The sequence below is a fragment of the Papaver somniferum genome, chromosome 2 (genome assembly GCF_003573695.1).
Source record: "Papaver somniferum cultivar HN1 chromosome 2, ASM357369v1, whole genome shotgun sequence".
In the NCBI taxonomy this organism is placed as follows: Eukaryota; Viridiplantae; Streptophyta; class Magnoliopsida; order Ranunculales; family Papaveraceae; genus Papaver; species Papaver somniferum.
The window spans coordinates 219231204-219239104 of NC_039359.1; the positions used below are offsets into that span (position 1 = coordinate 219231204).

General features: G+C 37.6%; 1 pseudogene; it reads left to right on the forward strand.

Annotated features, from left to right (window-relative positions):
• Positions 1-2393: 2393 nt before the first annotated feature.
• On the forward strand, positions 2394-7666 carry LOC113352896 (annotated as a pseudogene).
• The last annotated feature ends 235 nt before the right edge of the window (positions 7667-7901 follow it).

A 7901-nucleotide genomic window follows, 5' to 3' on the forward strand; every position in this document is an offset into this window, starting at 1 on the left:
TATCAACAATTTAAGGACTCATATCCAAGTTTTTTGGTGGAGTGGGGAGATGATCTTTTGTCAGTGAAACTAGGATGTTTTGAAATGCCAGTTAGAATCTTCAGAATGGATTTTGCTGAAAAGGAATGGGTTAAAGTTGAGAGTTTGGGGAAGCATATGTTGTTCATCAGCGGCATGCATCACTTGTTTCTCCGAATAGTGGGATGGAGAACAAAGTGTTTTTCCCTAGATTATGTTTGAATGGTGAAGGGGTTTTATTCTACTCGCTTGAATCAGGTAGGTATCACCCTTTTGGCGGGACTCAGCATTTTGCTAAGAACTTTTGTGGCACAAAAGGCTGGCTTAGAAACTGCACTTGGATTGAACCCAATTGGTCAAAGTCTATTCCTCAAGAGCTTGTCTGGTTCAAGCCTTCATCACTAACGTGAAGTTAAGTTTCTTTAACATTTCTGTTATCTTCTTTAAAGGTTTAATTTCTGAAAAATATTTGCTCAAGTTGAGATAATGTGTTGATCCCTGAATGTTTCATGGTAGGTTTCACGTTTGATAATGCTAAACCTTGTTTTGAGATGCATTCCTTGCCATAATGCATGTTCCTACTTGAACTGCCAGTATCATCATTCCTCTATTGCGTGCACCTTCTCAGTGAATTTAATTTCGTGAGACCTATGTCCAACATAAAAATGTTCTATCTTTTAGCAATTGGATTGGTATGTGAATATTAATCTAACTAAGAGTTGCTCAACAGCCGAGTTACTCGACTACAGAGTTTGGAGCTGCAGAGCTCAGATTAGCTTCATCAGATCCAAATTCTGATACATTTTACAATTGGATCATACTTGCCCACTACAATTCAAATTCTGTTTTATGGCCAAAATTCATCTGATCACAGCAAATTCCAAAATACAAAAACTTGATAATTGGATGGTTTGACCACTATGCCAACAAAAACTCGTAGCGGAAATTTGCTATCATGACCTGAAATCTTTCTCATGATTCAAAATTTACACATTTTCTTAAAATCTGGAACCATGGCCCGAAACAAGCGAAAATGTTGCCCAAGTTTTGGAACCCTTTGTAATCATTTATCGTTTGTATCTTTGATCCAGTTCCGAAAAAATCTGGCGTCCTAACTTGAAAATATTTCTAAATTTTTCCAATATACACCCATTTGATAACCTGTTTACAAATCTACACCCTTTTTTTTTTTTTTTTTTTTTTTTTTGGATATTTCTAAAATATATCCATCATTCATAAAAATGTTTGGTACACAGTATACATATATCTAGCCACACGTCTACCATATGAAAGGGACGGTGCAAATTCAATTGACTTAGAAAATTATGAATTTAACTGTTACGAAGAAATTTCTTCTCTTTCTTTTTTCTGCTGTTCCCGTCTCAATAGAAAATTAGGAATTGATTTGGGGTTTTGGTTACGGATGTATTATCAAAGGCTTATAAAACCAAATTTCGACCAAATTTCCTCGGAGTGAATCGTTGGCGTATGAATATACACTAAGAGTTAATCAGTTCAAGTAGTTTTTTCTAGATTCTTTCTCCGTCTCTTCTGTTTAACTTTAAACCCTTTCAAGTAGCTTGGTTGCTTAGTGGTTACTCGTTTGAGTTGGAACAAGACGAAGAGATTGAATTGGCTTACAAACTATCAAGTTGTTACCATTGATGTTTGTGTTTAAGTCGTGGAAATTATGAATGTTTAAAGGAATAGGGAACGATGGGTGGTGAATGAATTTGTAATTGCAGGAAGCAGCTAATCCCCGACTAATACTAGAATAAAAAGGAGTTATCTCTTCATTATCCGTACAAAGTATTTGACAAAAATCCTGACCGACTAAGGTATGCCCTGATTTTCTGTAGTTACTAACTGTGATGTACACCAAGCAAGGCTAAGAAGTGATTTTGGAGCTCAGGATAAGCAAGGAGCTGGTGATCAAAGTTTGAACCGGAAAACAACGTATTTTACCCGTTGATGAGGTGAAACTGGGGAAGGAAGTGGAAACTAGAAGATGATACCACAAAGGGTATTTCTGACCGTTTACAATATAGTCAACTGAGTCAAGTTGACCCGTTTCAATGATTATCCGTTATATTCAAAAAAAAAACAGAGGAAATTATTGTATCGGGTGTATTTTAGAAATATCGTAAAAAAACGGGTGTATATTAGAAAACACATTATTATTAGATGGGTGTATATCAGACAAAGCCCCAAAATATTTTCTCCAACTTGATATCATTATCCAACAAAACTGTTAGGATTCGTATGAATCGTATCAATGATAATTATCTCTCTGTGTTTAAGTTTCCCCACTGCTCCTATGCTGGTTTAGTTGTTTGATGTGTATATTCTTTCATCCCAAGGCAGAGAAAAAAAAGATGAGCAAAGTCGATGGGCGTATTATACTGGTGGTGGTGCTGCTGTTGACCTTTTGCACCATTTCCCTCTGCAATCCTGATGATGCAGAAGATATCATCCTTCAGCAAAGATTTGAGTCAGAAAATGTTGACAATCCTACTCGAGCAATCGACTCCGAAGGTCTAACTTCTGATGCTACAAAGGATGCCGAAGGAGTAATAAAATTATTTGAAAGCCAGCCTGCTGCGCAACGTTCTAACTCAGAAGCGCTTGTTGATTATGTGAAAGCCTTGGTTAAAGTTGAATTGCTCAAGACACTGCAAACAGGTAACTTCTTACTACTTGTTAATTATATTAGTGGTTCACCAGTAACAGTAATTCATGTCTTATAATAGATTTGATCCATTGTTTTAACAAAGGGTTGGTTTCAGGTATGTCCAACGCATCGATGGAGAATGTTGAGAAGTCCACGAAAGATGGTTCCCTTGGAACTGCTAGCGCTCCTATTCACATTGTGACAGAAGAAAAACAAGGGCAATACATCAGAAACGCGTTATTATGGGCTTCTCTGGGAGCTATTGTAGCCTTTGCTGGCTGCAAGGGTCTTGGAGCTGTAGTATCGGGCAATGGTAATTCAGCTCTGAGACATGGTGATCCGGTGGTTAAACCTATTCCTAGGACGATGGCAGGTACAAAATTTAGAGATGTTAGGGGTGTTGATGAGGCCAAAGCGGAGTTGGAAGAAATTGTCCACTATCTTCACAATCCTAAGGTAAATGCAGTATAACATATTAGAGCAAATTGTCATTATATAACTTAGCATCAACAATCATGATCAGTGAATATGAGTCCTGTTTCTCATTTCTGCATGTATGCTGAAACTTGAGTAAGTAGCATATGTACACAGTATACGCCATAATTTCGCCACTATATATTGAAGCATTTCCCCATTGAATCAATGTTTTCTTATAATTAGAAGACATTAGGTTGAGTTTTCTTAGCAATATGCCTTCTTATCATTTCAGCGATTTACGAGTCTAGGAGCTAAGCTTCCTAAGGGGGTTTTGCTTGTCGGTCCACCTGGGACAGGTAAAACCATGTTAGCAAGAGCCATTGCGGGGGAAGCAGGAGTACCATTCTTCTTTAAAAGTGGGAGTGAGTTTGATGAACAGTGGGCTGGTGTGGAAGCAAGGCGAGTGAGGGATCTATTTGCTGCAGCAAAGAAGTGCTCTCCGTGTATAATTTTCATTGATGAGATAGATTCATTTTGAGGGCAGCGTAACCCCGGAGATTTTAAATATGCCAACGCGACCTTGAATCAGTTTCTTGTCGAGCTTGATGGCTTTCAACAAAATGATGGAATTATTGTGATTGCTGCAACCAACTTCCCCGAGTGTTTGGATAAAGCACTTACAAGACCTGGACGTTTCGATCGTAATGTTGTTGTGCCCAACCCAGATGTTGAAGGACGGAGACAGATATTGAAATCTCACATGTCAAAGGTATGTACTATGTAGACTATGAGTTCGATCTCGTATATATTTTCAGTAAAACAAGGTTAACGAAAGACTATCTTGGCGTACAGCTTTCCTAACTTATGGATTCCGAGGGAATCTTTCATATAGTTTCAAATATTCAGCTCTGTTGCAATGTCTAATTGCAGAACAAGTGTGTCCCTAACTCGTCGGTTTTTCTCACCGAATATACCACTTGACAGGTTCTCATAGGCAGAGATGTGGACCTAAGTGTCATTGCTATAGGAACACCTGGGTTCTCAGGTGCAGATCTCGCAAACATGGTGAACGTGGCAGCTCTCAAAGCCGCAAAGGATGGAGCACATGCAGTGAGCATGGGTGACTTGGAATATGCAAAGGATAAGATTATGATGGGGAGTGAACGCAAATCAGCTGTCATTTCTTACGAATCTCGTAAGTTAACAGCTTTCCGTGAAGGCGGTCATGCTTTAGTAGCCATCCACACAGACGGAGCTCATCCAGTTCACAAAGCAACAATAGTTCCCCGAGGAACGTCTCTTGGAATGGTAGCTCAATTACCCGACAAAGATGAGACTAGGGAATCTTGCAAGCAAATGCTAGCTAGGTTAGATGTTTTCATGGGTAGACGAGTAGCGGAGGAACTTATATTTGGAGAAAATGAAGTTACTTCTGGTGCATCTTCAGATCTCCAACAAGCAACATCTTTAGCAAGAGAGATGGTCACAAAATATGGAATGAGCAAACAAGTTGGGCTCGTCACTCACATTTACGAGGATGATGGGAAGAGTATTAGCCCTGAAACTAGACTGCTTATCGAGAATGAGGTGAAATGGTTCTTGGATAGGGCTTATAATAACGCGAAAACAATCCTAACTACCCACAGCAACGAACTCTACGCACTAGCTAATGCTCTACTTGTGAAAGAAACACTGACAGGAGCTCAAATCAATTCGTTACTTGCCCAAGTCGGTAAAAAGCAAATGATGTTTTCTTCCATGACTCAGTTTCAGCCTGTTTTGAATAATTCAACGAAGACAAATGATAACTCAAAAGTGGGGGTTTTCATGAGAGCTCCTACACCGGGTTATTCGTTTTAAACACCTTGATTATTGTTATTTTCCTTAGTTGGTGTTTATTTTCCTGGAGGTTAAGGTTTTATGTATCCTCATTGTTCAGTTTTTCTATATAAATTCATAAGCGAACACACGGATGGCAGAAATATTTAATTTAGTGTAGAATTAAGATTATTCGATAGTATTTAGCAAATTCATCTGATATTTCTCTCTAATGTGCAATGTATCATGCTTTCTCTTTAAGTTATTTCTTTACATATTGAACAAAACATTCTTTGTGTCTTCTAAATTAGAAGATGGTACGTTCGGGATGATTATTATGGAGTAGACCTTAAAGCTGATTGAGATAGTCTATCGTAGAATGTCTCAACTTAGTTGAATTGTTTGCCAGAATATGAAAGATGTCTCAATTTGGCTGACCGCAAATATGCTAAGGAAATTGTTCTCGAGCCTTATGGGTTCTCCGGGTGTTATTTATAGAGATCCTGGGAGATAGTTCATGCTGATCTTGTTGAGGCAATTCCTCATTGTTGGAGACACAAATTTTTCCCCAATCGGCTAAGGGTGCAAAAAAAATAATAATCTGTCATGTCATGTTAAGTTGTTTAATGCACTTGTTTCTAGTCAGCGGGGAGCTTTAATCAAGGGTAGGCGTATCAGTGAAAATATCCTAATGGCCTCTGAACTGATTAGATGACCATCAAACGAAGAGGAACTAATGTTGGGTTAAAGCATTGATGTTACTCAAGCTTATGAGTTATGACACTCTTAGATGGGATTTAAATTTTATAGCTTATCATCTAGAAAAACTATCATGAAAAATTTGAGTCACAAACAGTTTTCCTGTGACTAAATAGGAAGAGATAAAACAAATCAAAATTTGAGTTACAAACAGTTTTCCTGTGACTAAATAGGTAGAGATAAAACAAATCTACACGTAATAAATATCTTTCTTAACTAAAAAAATACATAATCATATATAAAATACAAAACTAGTGACAAAACCCCTAGGTGACCAACTTAAAGGAACAAAAAAACCACCCATATTAATTTTAACAAATTAAATCAGTTTCATTAAATAGTGACACAAAATCCCCAGCTCAAATAATAATTAACAAATTTAATTTTTTTTTACTTTGAAAAAACCCAAACGTACCCTTCTTCATCTTCGTCTTCTCTCCTTTCTTTTTTCTTCTTTCTTTCTCTCCTTCTCCCCACCACCATCACCACCAGCAGCGATACCAGATCTCACCAGCAGAAACTTTATGCTTCCCCGACCACACTAGCACCTTTGTATCTCACCACCACCACCACCTTCGTCCTCCTCCTTCAATTCCATCACCACCTTCGTTCCATTAACCCTTAATTGTTGAAATTAGGGTTGCAATTTTAACTTCAGTTGAAGAACAAAGATGGGTTGGTGACAAATTGATGATTGAGATCGATTTTTCAAGGAAGGGATGATGGAGTGGTGACGTTTCTAACAAGGTCTAGGAATTAGATCTAGGAATTGATTCCATGGTGGAAATGAACTACCGATGACGATATGCTCGTGTTGGGAGAAACGGTGGATTTAGAATGATAATTTGAAGTTTTGAAGTATTAAAAAATCTTATCATTTCACTAATTTTTCAATTGAATTGGATACCAGATTTCGTTTAGTTTGACATTTCGTTGGTTTTTATTCTTGAGAATTTGATTTTGATTGTTACTGTAAGGATTTTTTGACTTGGTAAAAATCTTATTTCCTTCTACTTTTGATTGTTACTGTAAGGATTTATTGACTTGGTAAATTTAATTCCATTTACATGTTTGATGATGAATTAGATTTATTCTTGAAAATGTTATACCAAATAGTAGTGAGATTAACTTGCCGGGTGCAAGATTTTGTCCCTTGTTTGCTCTGTGTTGGTGGAAATGGGATATGAATATCACAGTTAGTCTTATGTTACTTGTTGGTGGATTGATTTTTCTAATAGTAGATGAATTTTGAACTGAAGTTTGTCTAAGTACTTTAGTCTAAAATGTTGAGATCAATGAAGTGTGCATTATTGTATCTTAGTGAGGTCCATTTTATGGGCTAACTTTTTAATTGAAGTCCATGCCAGTTAAAAAACTGGTTAAGGAAAGTGTACAAGTTGTTTGGTTGTGCAATTATTGAAAACTTAAGTTGCGTTTCCACAGTTAACTTAGCAGTTGACATTATGTGGTTTGTTAATGTTGAGCTGCCATGCATACATTTCAAAGTCATATTTTGCAGTTCAATCTGATAGTTATCATCTATGGATAGAGTGGTTAGACTAGGTGTCCCTGTTGAACTTGAAAACTCGTATAAGTACCACAGTGTGGCCCTCTTTTGACTCCTGCACCGACACTTGTGTGCAACGTAAGTGAAGGAGGCATCTCCCTAAAACATGCTCTTTTTAATTTCCGAGTACCTACTTGAAATAATTTGAGCATATGGAAAGAGAAAAGTAACTATTCTATTCTTGTTGGCCAATATTCTTATATCTTATTACTGATATGTTGGAACTGCTTGTGTTTGATTCAGGGTGTCAGGTACTCAGTCAGACCCATCAAATTGATGCTAGAAAGGAGAGAAAGATGGAGACATTAAGGACTGCTCTTGGGATGAATAAAGTTGATGAAACTTCTTTACTACAGGAAGAAGGGAAACAGGAAACTGTTCTGGAAACAGTGGAATCTGATTCTGAAATTAGGTGAAGGAGAGGGTCCAAAAGAAGGTTTAATAGAGAAAAATGATGGATAGAATTGAAATGGGAAGCAATTGCAGGTGGTGAATTGGATTGTGGAGCTAAGTAGAGTCAGCTAGGAGATGTTGCTGCCGCTGCTTTCAGATTGGCAGTGTGCAAGTGTAGCTGCTGGTATTGTTGATATGGTTATTGCAGTGACAGGGTCTTGTGACGAGTTTCATTTGATGCTGCTAGTAAGCTCCGGT